Here is a 12,500-nt window from a genome sequence, read left to right on the forward strand (position 1 = left end):
TATTAACTCTTCTTGAATTATGTATTCCGATCGGAGATTGAAAATGATTTTTGTATATCTTTATTTATCTGCGTGTATATGTACCATAATATACAGGCGTTGCGTAATGTATTGGCCATTGTTGGTTTGGGCATACATTGGTTAAAGCAACATCCCAAATGTACAATGTTGTACCTGCATTTAAGGTTAACGTTTTACATAAATTGATAGTTTACTTTAAATTTCAAGTTTTTAAATTTTGTCAAGTCCAGTATTCAATCACTTATGTTAACTAAGACATTTCGCAGCATTCGTTTGGGTTAAGATTTTATTGAAGGAATTGATATATGCCAGTAAAATGGTGTATTTTTAATTTCTTTCAATAAAAATATTATTGACGTAATGAAATAAACAAACAATTTAATAATCACTCTAAGCGGTGGATCACTCGGCTCATGGGTCGATGAAGAACGCAGCAAACTGTGCGTCATCGTGTGAACTGCAGGACACATGAACATCGACATTTTGAACGCATATCGCAGTCCATGCTGTTATGGTACTTTAATTAATTTTAGAGTGCTGCTTGGACTACATATGGTTGAGGGTTGTAAGACTATGCTAAATAAGTTGTTTTAATATTTTACGAAATATTAAAGCATATGGTATATTATTGGATATATATGTATATTCATAATATTAATAATAATTGAAACACATTGGCTCACATATGTATGAGAAAAACGAAGATGTATAATTTTCTTTTTCAAATCAAATGATACTGAGGAATGTCTAGCATAAAAAATATTAAATTTTAATCTAGAATTGCCTCTTATTAATGATATGAAATGAAAAAATAATTGTGTCATAATATTATTCTTCACTTAAAGTAAAAATTAACAATGGTTTTAATATATTAAATAATATATTTGTGTGTATATACAACCTCAACTCATATGGGACTACCCCCTGAATTTAAGCATATTAATTAGGGGAGGAAAAGAAACTAACAAGGATTTTCTTAGTAGCGGCGAGCGAAAAGAAAATAGTTCAGCACTAAGTCACTTTGTCTTTATGGCAAATGTGAGATGCAGTGTATGGAGCATCAATATTCTAGTATGAGAAATTAATGATTTAAGTCCTTCTTAAATGAGGCCATTTACCCATAGAGGGTGCCAGGCCCGTATAACGTTAATGATTACTAGATGGTGTTTCCAAAGAGTCGTGTTGCTTGATAGTGCAGCACTAAGTGGGTGGTAAACTCCATCTAAAACTAAATATAACCATGAGACCGATAGTAAACAAGTACCGTGAGGGAAAGTTGAAAAGAACTCTGAATAGAGAGTTAAATAGTACGTGAAACTGCTTAGAGGTTAAGCCCGATGAACCTGAATATCCATTATGGAAAATTCATCATTAGAGTTTTAATATTTTAATAATATTATAATAATAGTGTGCATTTTTTCCATATAAGGACATTGTAATCTATTAACATAAACCAAATTTATCATAAAATATGACTTATAGTTTATTTAAATTATTTTGCTTGCATTTTAACATAGAATAAATGTCATTAATTTGATAAAGTGTTGATAGATTTATATGAATACAGTGCGTTAATTTTTCGGAATTATATAATAGCATGATTATCATTGATTTTCTGTGTTTATTATATGCACTTGTATGATTAACAATGCGAAAGATTCAGGATACCTTCGGGACCCGTCTTGAAACACGGACCAAGGAGTCTAACATATGTGCAAGTTATTGGGATATAAACCTAATAGCATAATTAACTTGACTAATAATGGGATTAGTTTTTTAACTATTTATAGATAATTAACACAATCCCGGGGCGTTCTATATAGTTATGTATAATGATATTTATATTATTTATACCTCTAACTGGAACGTACCTTGAGCATATATGCTGTGACCCGAAAGATGGTGAACTATACTTGATCAGGTTGAAGTCAGGGGAAACCCTGATGGAAGACCGAAACAGTTCTGACGTGCAAATCGATTGTCAGAATTGAGTATAGGGGCGAAAGACCAATCGAACCATCTAGTAGCTGGTTCCTTCCGAAGTTTCCCTCAGGATAGCTGGTGCATTTAAATGTTATATAAAATAATCTTATCTGGTAAAGCGAATGATTAGAGGCCTTAGGGTCGAAACGATCTTAACCTATTCTCAAACTTTAAATGGGTAAGAACCTTAACTTTCTTGATATGAAGTTTAAGGTTATGATATATTGTGCCCAGTGGGCCACTTTTGGTAAGCAGAACTGGCGCTGTGGGATGAACCAAACGTAATGTTACGGTGCCCAAATTAACAACTCATACAGAAACCATGAAAGGCGTTGGTTGCTTAAAACAGCAGGACGGTGATCATGGAAGTCGAAATCCGCTAAGGAGTGTGTAACAACTCACCTGCCGAAGCAACTAGCCCTTAAAATGGATGGCGCTTAAGTTGTATACCTATACATTACCGCTAAAGTAGATGATTTATATTATTTATAATATAAATTTTGAAACTTTAGTGAGTAGGAAGGTACAATGGTGTGCTTAGAAGTGTTTGGCGTAAGCCTGCATGGAGCCGCCATTGGTACAGATCTTGGTGGTAGTAGCAAATAATCGAATGAGACCTTGGAGGACTGAAGTGGAGAAGGGTTTCGTGTGAACAGTGGTTGATCACGAGTTAGTCGGTCCTAAGTTCAAGGCGAAAGCCGAAAATTTTCAAGTTTTAAAAATGTCAAATGAAATAATAAATAATAAAACACTTGAATAATTTTGAACGAAAGGGAATACGGTTCCAATTCCGTAACCTGTTGAGTATCCGTTTGTTATTAAATATGGGCCTCGTGCTCATCCTGGCAACAGGAACGACCATAAAGAAGCCGTCGAGAGGTATCGGAAGAGTTTTCTTTTCTGTTTTATAGCCGTACTACCATGGAAGTCTTTCGCAGAGAGATATGGTAGATGGGCTAGAAGAGCATGACATATACTGTTGTGTCGATATTTTCTCCTCGGACCTTGAAAATTTATGGTGGGGATACGCAAACTTCTCAACAGGCCGTACCAATATCCGCAGCTGGTCTCCAAGGTGAAGAGTCTCTAGTCGATAGAATAATGTAGGTAAGGGAAGTCGGCAAATTAGATCCGTAACTTCGGGATAAGGATTGGCTCTGAAGATTGAGATAGTCGGGCTTGATTGGGAAACAATAACATGGTTTATGTGCTCGTTCTGGGTAAATAGAGTTTCTATCATTTATGATAGTTATTTGTTCCCCGGATAGTTAGTTACGTAGCCAATTGTGGAACTTTCTTGCTAAAATTTTTAAGAATACTAATTTTTAATTAGTTCTTTTAAATTATAACGATTATCAATTAACAATCAATTCAGAACTGGCACGGACTTGGGGAATCCGACTGTCTAATTAAAACAAAGCATTGTGATGGCCCTAGCGGGTGTTGACACAATGTGATTTCTGCCCAGTGCTCTGAATGTCAAAGTGAAGAAATTCAAGTAAGCGCGGGTCAACGGCGGGAGTAACTATGACTCTCTTAAGGAAGCTGGGTCGGATGAGCGCAGAAGGGGTGTTCTTTGGAACACTGTAATTCATAAGTCGTAAGTCTGATCAAGTCGACTCGAACCTCCTCGTGGTGTTTCCTGGGTGCTGTTGAGTTCCTAGTCTCTAGGTTCTTTTCAGTAGCTAATTCGAGCGGCGAAGCAACTCTTGGGGTTACCGGCCCCTTGAGCCAAGAAGCGTTGGTACAGAATCAAATAATAATAGTCCTCGGAGCAATATCACTATCACTTCAGCGACTTCACGTCCTGGAGACCAACCGAGAGAGGCTATAGCAGTGGTAAATCTCGCGGGAGAGATTCCCTGTGCAGTATGCGGGCGCCTCTTCAATACTAGAAGGGGGCTCGGTGTACACATGTCACATCAACACAAAGACGAACTAGATACGCAACGTCAGCGTGAAGATGTAAAACTCCGATGGAGCGAGGAAGAAGCGTGGATGATGGCGAGAAAGGAGGTGGAGCTCGAAGCAAGTGGTAATTTGAGATTTCCTAATAAGAAGCTAGCGGAAGTATTTACTCACCGTAGCTCCGAAGCAATTAAATGTTTTCGGAAGAGGGGTGAATATAAGGCAAAACTGGAGCAGATCAGAGGGCAATCTACTCCCACCCCAGAAGCGTTGGACTCTATTACCTCACAGCCTCGCCCTAGTTTACTCGAGCGAAACCACCAAGTATCATCGTCGGAAGCGCAACCAATCAATCCATCAGAAGAACAGTCGAACTGGGAAATCATGCGGATACTACAGGGCTATCGCCCCGTAGAATGTAGTCCCCGGTGGAGAGCCCAGGTCTTGCAAACTATCGTAGATAGGGCGCAGGCCGTAGGGAAGGAAACCACTCTCCAATGCTTATCCAACTATCTCCTGGAAGTATTTCCATTACCAAACGAACCACACACCATCGGTCGGAGCAATTTGCGAAGACCTCGAACTAGGAGACAGTTAAGACAACAAGAGTACGCACAGGTTCAGCGTCGTTGGGATAAGAATACTGGGAGATGCATTAAATCCTTGCTTGATGGAACAGATGAGTCGGTTATGCCAAACCAAGAGATAATGGAACCCTATTGGAAACAAGTAATGACGAATCCCAGCACATGCTCTTGCGATAACACAAGATTCCGTATGGAACATTCGCTTGAGACGGTTTGGTCAGCGATAACGCCACGCGACCTGAGGGAAAATAAGTTAAAGTTGTCAAGTGCTCCGGGTCCTGACGGTATCACTCCAAGAACAGCCAGGAGTGTACCCTTAGGCATTATGCTACGCATAATGAACCTGATTCTCTGGTGCGGCAAAATACCATTCTCTACCCGACTGGCCAGAACTATCTTCATTCCGAAGACTGTGACGGCAAATCGACCGCAAGACTTTCGTCCAATAACAGTCCCCTCGGTTTTGGTCAGGCAATTAAACGCTGTTCTGGCTTCTCGATTGGCTTCTAAAGTCAACTGGGATCCAAGGCAGCGCGGTTTCCTACCTACCGATGGGTGTGCTGATAATGCGACGTTGGTTGATCTCATTTTGCGGGAGCACCATAAACGGTGGAAGTCATGTTACCTTGCGACGGTGGATGTCAGCAAGGCTTTTGACTCAGTATCACACCAGGCCATTATCAAGACTTTACAGGCCTATGGTGCTCCAACAAACTTTGTCAGCTTCATAGAAGAACAGTATAAGGGCGGCGGAACCTCCCTCAATGGGGCAGGATGGAGTTCAGAGGTGTTTATACCCGCGCGGGGCGTTAAGCAAGGTGACCCTCTGTCTCCACTATTATTTAATCTTATCATTGATAGATTACTTAGGTCCTACCCCAGAGAGATTGGTGCCAAAGTCGGAAATACCATGACAAGCGCGGCAGCGTTCGCGGATGATCTGGTGCTATTTGCGGAAACTCCGATGGGGCTTCAAACATTGTTGGATACCACGGTAGGCTTCCTAGCCTCCGTGGGACTCTCCCTTAATGCTGATAAGTGCTTCACTGTCAGTATAAAGGGGCAAGCCAAGCAGAAGTGTACTGTCGTAGAACGACGGAGCTTTTGTGTAGGTGAGCGCGAGTGTCCTTCATTGAAGCGTACTGAAGAGTGGAAGTATTTAGGTATCCGGTTCACTGCGGATGGGCGGGCTCGGTATAGTCCAGCAGACGACCTCGGTCCGAAGCTGTTAAGATTAACAAGAGCCCCTCTGAAACCACAACAGAAGTTATTTGCACTTAGGACTGTCCTTATCCCACAACTCTATCACCAACTAACACTTGGGAGTGTGATGATAGGCGTCCTAAGAAAATGTGACAGATTGGTACGGCAATTCGTAAGGAGATGGTTAGATCTCCCACTGGATGTACCAGTTGCTTACTTTCACGCCCCCCACACTTGTGGGGGTCTCGGGATTCCGTCAATTAGATGGATAGCACCGATGCTGCGTCTGAAGCGATTGAGCAATATTAAATGGCCCCACCTCGAACAATCCGAGGTAGCTAGCTCTTTCATTGACGACGAATTGCAAAGGGCTCGAGATAGATTAAAGGCGGAAAATGTGCAGCTGTGTTCGCGTCCAGAGATTGACTCGTATTTCGCAAATAGATTGTACATGTCTGTTGATGGTTGCGGTCTCCGTGAAGCAGGTCATTATGGCCCGCAACATGGATGGGTGAGTCAGCCCACGCGCTTGCTAACAGGAAAGGAATATTTGCACGGTGTCAAATTGCGGATAAATGCCCTACCCTCGAAGTCTCGTACGACGAGGGGAAGGCACGAATTGGAGAGACGGTGTCGTGCAGGATGTGATGCTCCCGAGACAACAAACCACATCTTGCAAAAATGCTATCGTACGCATGGGAGGCGGGTAGCTAGACACAACAGCGTAGTAAATGCCGTCAAGCGGGGACTTGAACGGAAAGGCTGCGTTGTCCATGTCGAACCAAGTCTGCAATGCGACTCGGGCTTAAATAAACCGGACCTGGTGGGAATCCGACAGAATCACATTTATGTGATAGACGTTCAGGTTGTGACAGACGGACATTCCTTAGACCAAGCGCACCAGCGCAAGGTCGAAAGGTACGACAGAGCTGACATAAGATCACAAATGCGGCGATTTTTCGGAGCGACAGGTGAAATCGAGTTTCATTCCGTTACACTCAACTGGAGAGGAATCTGGAGTGGTCAGTCGGTAAAACGATTGATTGCAAAGGATCTCCTCATCGCTGAAGATACCAAACTCATCAGCGTCAGAGCAGTAAATGGCGGAGTGACGTCCTTCAAATATTTCATGTATTGTGCTGGGTATACTCGAAGCTAGATGTACTAACCTCTAGCTTTTCTTATACTTTTGCCTGCTACCTTGGCATTACATCTAAAAAGGTACAAACATCGCATTGTCATAAAGAGGTGGTTTTAGTACGTAGGCGCTGTGGGACTTCATTGTCCCGGTGATGCAGTGAATCGTGCATACGAGATTGTCCAGTAGTTGGTTGCTCGTATCTTTAGAAGATTTCCTTCCTCGGCGATCAAAAAAAAAAAAAAAAAAAAAAAAAAAATAGCCAAATGCCTCGTCATCTAATTAGTGACGCGCATGAATGGATTAACGAGATTCCTACTGTCCCTATCTACTATCTAGCGAAACCACAGCCAAGGGAACGGGCTTGGAATAATTAGCGGGGAAAGAAGACCCTTTTGAGCTTGACTCTAATCTGGCAGTGTAAGGAGACATAAGAGGTGTAGAATAAGTGGGAGATATTATTCCTTGTGTTTGATATCGCCAATGAAATACCACTACTCTTATTGTTTCCTTACTTACTTGATTAAATGGAACGTGTATCATTTCCTAGCCATTATACGGATATATTTATTATATCTTATGGTATTGGGTTTTGATGCAAGCTTCTTGATCAAAGTATCACGAGTTTGTTATATAATCGCAAACAAATTCTTTAATGAGAGAGTGCATTTATGTATTTTTAATTTGAAATATTTGGTATAACTCCAATTACTCAGGTATGATCCAATTCAAGGACATTGCCAGGTAGGGAGTTTGACTGGGGCGGTACATCTCTCAAATAATAACGGAGGTGTCCCAAGGCCAGCTCAGTGCGGACAGAAACCACACATAGAGCAAAAGGGCAAATGCTGACTTGATCTCGGTGTTCAGTACACACAGGGACAGCAAAAGCTCGGCCTATCGATCCTTTTGGTTTAAAGAGTTTTTAACAAGAGGTGTCAGAAAAGTTACCATAGGGATAACTGGCTTGTGGCGGCCAAGCGTTCATAGCGACGTCGCTTTTTGATCCTTCGATGTCGGCTCTTCCTATCATTGTGAAGCAAAATTCACCAAGCGTTGGATTGTTCACCCATGCAAGGGAACGTGAGCTGGGTTTAGACCGTCGTGAGACAGGTTAGTTTTACCCTACTAATGACAAAACGTTGTTGCGACAGCATTCCTGCGTAGTACGAGAGGAACCGCAGGTACGGACCAATGGCACAATACTTGTTCGAGCGAACAGTGGTATGACGCTACGTCCGTTGGATTATGCCTGAACGCCTCTAAGGTCGTATCCGTGCTGGACTGCAATGATAAATAAGGGGCAATTTGCATTGTATGGCTTCTAAACCATTAAAAGTTTATTTTATAAACGACAATGGATGTGATGCCAATGTTATTTGTAACATAGTAAATTGGGAGGATCTTCGATCACCTGATGCCGCGCTAGTTACTTATTAAAACATTATTTAATACAATGACAAAGCCTAGAATCAATTGTAAACGACTTTTGTAACAGGCAAGGTGTTGTAAGTGGTTGAGCAGCTGCCATACTGCGATCCACTGAAGCTTATCCTTTGCTTGATGATTCGATTTTTTTAAATTGCTGATGTACTATTATTATATGGAAGAGTATTTCATATAATAATAAGTCCATTTCTATCCTCTTTTTTTTTTAGGTAGCCAAATGTATCGTCATTTCTTTAGTGACGCAATGAATGTACTTTAAGAGATTCCTACTCTTCATGTTTAAATGGGTGAAAAAAAAAGTTATATATATATATAAGTTAAAAGAACGAATACGGCGTTTCAAACTGTGTTCGTCATAATGTAGCCAAATGAATCGTCATTTATTTAGTGACGCAATATATATATTTAAAGAGATTCCTACTGTACCTATTAAAAGGTCAAAAGAAAAAAATGTTATATGTATATAACTTTAATAAATGAAAACGGCGGTGCCAACTGTCATCTTCATAATGTTGCCAAATGAATTGTCATTTATTCAGAGATACAATAAATATTTTTAAAGAAACTCCTACTGTCCATATTGAAAGGTGGAAAAATAATGTTATATGTATATAACTTAAAAGAACGAAAACGGCGGTTTCAACTGTGATCGTCATAATGTAGCCAAATGAATCGTCATTTATTTAGTGACGCAATATATATATTTAAAGAGATTCCTACTGTACCTATTAAAAGGTCAAAAGAAAAAAATGTTATATGTATATAACTTTAATAAATGAAAACGGCGGTGCCAACTGTCATCTTCATAATGTTGCCAAATGAATTGTCATTTATTCAGAGACACAATAAATATATTTAAAGAAACTCCTACTGTCCATATTGAAAGGTGGAAAAATAATGTTATATGTATATAACTTAAAAGAACGAAAACGGCGGTTCCAACTGTGATCGTCATAATGTAGCCAAATGAATCGTCATTTATTTAGTGACGCAATATATATATTTAAAGAGATTCCTACTGTACCTATTAAAAGGTCAAAAGAAAAAAAATGTTATATGTATATAACTTTAATAAATGAAAACGGCGGTGCCAACTGTCATCTTCATAATTTATATGAAAAAAAAAAAATTTACTCAACATTAAAATTTTTCATATCATATGAAAATATATCATAACGTATGGGATTTATTTAATATCGCCCATATATATGAAAAAAAAAAAAATTTACTCAACATTCAAAATTTCTCATATCATATGAAAATATATCATAACGTATGCGATTTATTTAATATCGCCCATTTATATGAAAAAAAAAAAATTTACTTAACATTTAAAATTTTTCATATCATATGAAAATATATATCATAACGTATGGGATTTATTTAATTTCGCCCATTTATATGAAAAAAAAAATTTACTCAACATTTAAAATTTTTCATATCATATGAAAATATATCATAACGTATGCGATTTATTTAATTTCGCCCATTCATATGAAAAAAAAAAAAAATTTACTCAACATTTAAAATTTTTCATATCATATGAAAATATATATCATAATGTATGGGATTTATTTAATTTCGCCCATTCATATGAAAAAAAAAAAAATTTACTCAACATTAAAATTTTTCATATCATATGAAAATATATCATAACGTATGGGATTTATTTAATTTCGCCCATTCATATGAAAAAAAAAAAAATTTACTCAACATTTAAAATTTTTCATATCATATGAAAATATATCATAACGTATGGGATTTATTTAATATCGACTATATATATGAAAAAAAATTTTACTAAAAACTAAAAATATTAATATCGCCCATTTATCGTATGGGAACATCCATATCATATGGGAATATGCATATCACATACGAATGTTTTATACTTTGGTGATTTCTTAAAAACGCCCATTTATTGTATGGGGAAAAAATGTTAATTTATTATTGAGTGGTACTTTCAAACATAAATGGTCAATTTCGAGAGTATGTGGCACAAAACCTACTTAGGTGGTGTGATGTCGAGCATGGTCAGTCATATGTTATATTGGTAAAATTCTTAAATTCATATGTCTTATGCATTTATAATCGGCAATGTCTATTTATTTATTTATTATAATGAAATTTGATGGTATTTATAAAAATACATATGAAAATTTATTGTTGAGTGGTACCTTCAAACATAAATGGTCAATTTCGAGAGTATGTGGCACAAAACCTACTTAGGTGGTGTGATGTCGAGCATGGTCAGTCATATGTAATATTGGTAAAATTCTTAAATACATATGTCTCATGCATTTATAATCGGCAATGTCTATTTATTTATTTATTATAATGAAATTTGATGGTATTTATAAAAATACATATGAAAATTTATTGTTGAGTGGTACCTTCATATATAAATGGTCCATTTCGAGAGTATGTGGCACAAAACCTACTTAGGTGGTGTGATGTCGAGCATGGTCAGTCATATGTAATATTGGTAAAATTCTTAAATACATATGTCTTATGCATTTATAATCGGCAATGTCTATTTATTTATTTATTATAATGAAATTTGATGGTATTTATAAAAATACATATGAAAATTTATTGTTGAGTGGTACCTTCAAATAAATGGTCATTTCGAGAGTATGTGGCACAAAACCTACTTAGGTGGTGTGATGTCGAGCATGGTCAGTCATATGTAATATTGGTAAAATTCTTAAATACATATGTCTTATGCATTTATAATCGGCAATGTCTATTTATTTATTTATTATAATGAAATTTGATGGTATTTATAAAAATACATATGAAAATTTATTGTTGAGTGGTACCTTCATATATAAATGGTCCATTTCGAGAGTATGTGGCACAAAACCTACTTAGGTGGTGTGATGTCGAGCATGGTCAGTCATATGTAATATTGGTAAAATTCTTAAATACATATGTCTTATGCATTTATAATCGGCAATGTCTATTTATTTATTTATTATAATGAAATTTGATGGTATTTATAAAAATACATATGAAAATTTATTGTTGAGTGGTACCTTCATATATAAATGGTCCATTTCGAGAGTATGTGGCACAAAACCTACTTAGGTGGTGTGATGTCGAGCATGGTCAGTCATATGTAATATTGGTAAAATTCTTAAATACATATGTCTCATGCATTTATAATCGGCAATGTCTATTTATTTATTTATTATAATGAAATTTGATGGTATTTATAAAAATACATATGAAAATTTATTGTTGAGTGGTACCTTCATATATAAATGGTCCATTTCGAGAGTATGTGGCACAAAACCTACTTAGGTGGTGTGATGTCGAGCATGGTCAGTCATATGTAATATTGGTAAAATTCTTAAATACATATGTCTCATGCATCTATAATCGGCAATGTCTATTTATTTATTTATTATAATGAAATTTGATGGTATTTATAAAAATACATATGAAAATTTATTGTTGAGTGGTACCTTCATATATAAATGGTCCATTTCGAGAGTATGTGGCACAAAACCTACTTAGGTGGTGTGATGTCGAGCATGGTCAGTCATATGTAATATTGGTAAAATTCTTAAATACATATGTCTCATGCATTTATAATCGGCAATGTCTATTTATTTATTTATTATAATGAAATTTGATGGTATTTATAAAAATACATATGAAAATTTATTGTTGAGTGGTACCTTCATATATAAATGGTCCATTTCGAGAATATGTGGCACAAAACCTACTTAGGTGGTGTGATGTCGAGCATGGTCAGTCATATGTAATATTGGTAAAATTCTTAAATACATATGTCTTATGCATTTATAATCGGCAATGTCTATTTATTTATTTATTATAATGAAATTTGATGGTATTTATAAAAATACATATGAAAATTTATTGTTGAGTGGTACCTTCAAACATAAATGGTCAATTTCGAGAGTATGTGGCACAAAACCTACTTAGGTGGTGTGATGTCGAGCATGGTCAGTCATATGTAATATCGGTACATTTCTCAAATACATATGTCTCATGCATTTATAATCGGCAATGTCTATTTATTTATTTATTATAATGAAATTTGATGGTATTTATAAAAATACATATGAAAATTTATTGTTGAGTGGTACCTTCAAACATAAATGGTCGATTTCGAGAGTATGTGGCACAAAACCTACTCATGATGAACAGTGGTTGTTCAGTCATGTTGAAGGCTGCTCTAC

At 36.9% G+C, this 12,500-nt stretch overlaps 1 non-coding gene and 1 pseudogene across 1 annotated transcript; both read left to right on the plus strand.

Annotated features, from left to right (window-relative positions):
• The first annotated feature begins 407 nt into the window (after positions 1-407).
• Positions 408-587, plus strand: LOC124461863. Its single transcript, XR_006955276.1, has one exon. It is a non-coding gene; the product is annotated as a 5.8S ribosomal RNA (ribosomal RNA).
• A 331-nt stretch (positions 588-918) lies between these two features.
• Positions 919-8,412, plus strand: LOC124461869 (annotated as a pseudogene).
• Positions 8,413-12,500: the final 4,088 nt, after the last annotated feature.

This window comes from Drosophila willistoni, unplaced genomic scaffold, assembly GCF_018902025.1.
Source record: "Drosophila willistoni isolate 14030-0811.24 unplaced genomic scaffold, UCI_dwil_1.1 Seg706, whole genome shotgun sequence".
Lineage (NCBI taxonomy): Eukaryota > Metazoa > Arthropoda > Insecta > Diptera > Drosophilidae > Drosophila > Drosophila willistoni.